The sequence below is a fragment of the Octopus bimaculoides genome, chromosome 10 (genome assembly GCF_001194135.2).
Source record: "Octopus bimaculoides isolate UCB-OBI-ISO-001 chromosome 10, ASM119413v2, whole genome shotgun sequence".
NCBI lineage: Eukaryota > Metazoa > Mollusca > Cephalopoda > Octopoda > Octopodidae > Octopus > Octopus bimaculoides.
Genome location: NC_068990.1, coordinates 63,638,257 through 63,639,678, shown reverse-complemented (window position 1 = coordinate 63,639,678; position 1,422 = coordinate 63,638,257). Strand labels below are relative to the sequence as shown.

The following is a 1,422-nucleotide window of genomic DNA, read 5'->3' as shown; positions in this document are numbered from 1 at the left end:
ATATATATATATATATATATATATATACATATATGTATATATATATACTGATGTTATGGGTAATTGTATTCTTTTAATAAGTTATATTGGTTTCAAATTTTGGCACGGCCCGGTGAATTTGGGGAGAGGATAAGTCGATTACATCGACCCAACTCCACTAGTACTCAACTGGTACTTACTTTATCGACTCCAAAAGAATGAAAAGTAAAGTCGACCTCGGGAGAATTGGAACTCAGAGCGTAAAGACGGACGAAAGCCACCTTATGCATTTTGCCCAGCCAGCTTACGATTCTGCCAGCTCACCGACTTATAAGTAATATTTCATCCTTTATGCAAATTGAATTCTCCTAATACCTGTTGATTTATACAACACAACGCACACACCCCTATACGACGGACTTCTGCATAAATTCATTTAGTTCCTACCACATGGTTGAGAAGCAGATTTCGTAAAACAGTATGAGTAATACATTCATATCTATTGTCAAGAATGAAAAGCATTTAATTAAATATCATGGACATCGAATCAATCATGTTGTTTCTATGATTTCTTAAAGCACAACACAGGAGTGATATGAAAAGTCATGGAGCATAAATTTAAGTTATCTTTGCAGAATTCAAGTCAGTCGCGAAGTCCGAGGGTTCTTTTGCTTAAGTCAAGCCAGCTTTTAAGATTTGTCATTATCTGAATTAATTGGTGCTTATGGATAAACTTACACTCCTTTAGTAGGCGTGCATGTCACTTTAGTCCACAAGTGTGTATCTCATTATTGTTTATATGTGTACATGTGTGTATTCCATAGGTGGTGATCGTGTGCATGTTTTCAACTCAGGGATCTCCCACGGAGAATCCGTGGAATACAAATTTTCACTCTATCTCCAGTGGATTATATCTCGTGTATACGAATCAGATCGAATGCATTCGTATAAATGTATGTATAATATATGTATGTATGCCTGTGATTGAGAGAGACTCCCTACATTTGAAGATGTAGACCTCATCTGTCTTAGCTAGAGACATCAACACCTGATGAAGTTATGGGTTGGCTGTTGTACAATAAGTGTCTTTGAGCCTATAAACACGGTGGAACCTGTCCCTCTCGAAATCCGACCGCAACCAATTTCTCCAGGAGAGAGAGAGAAAGAGAGAGAGAGAGAGAGAGAGAGAGAGAGAGAGAGAGAGAGAGAAAGAGAAATTGAAGGAGAGAGAAAAATCCATTCCATAATTCGTATTTCATTTGTCAATCTACAAAAGTTAAAATGCGAAGTTAACCATAGCAGAGAATTGATCCTGGGGCGCAGGAGCGCCGTTAGGTATTTTATCCAACATTGTAACATGTCTGTCAATTCAGCTTTCATCTATCTATCAATCTATGCGTATATATATATATATATGTGTGTGTGTGTGTATATATGTATATA

At 37.0% G+C, this 1,422-nt stretch overlaps 1 protein-coding gene across 6 annotated transcripts in view; it reads left to right on the top strand.

Annotated features, from left to right (window-relative positions):
- LOC106877715 (uncharacterized) overlaps positions 1–1,422 on the top strand; it is a 61,388-nt gene that overhangs the window by 21,927 nt on the left and 38,039 nt on the right. The window lies entirely within an intron of this gene.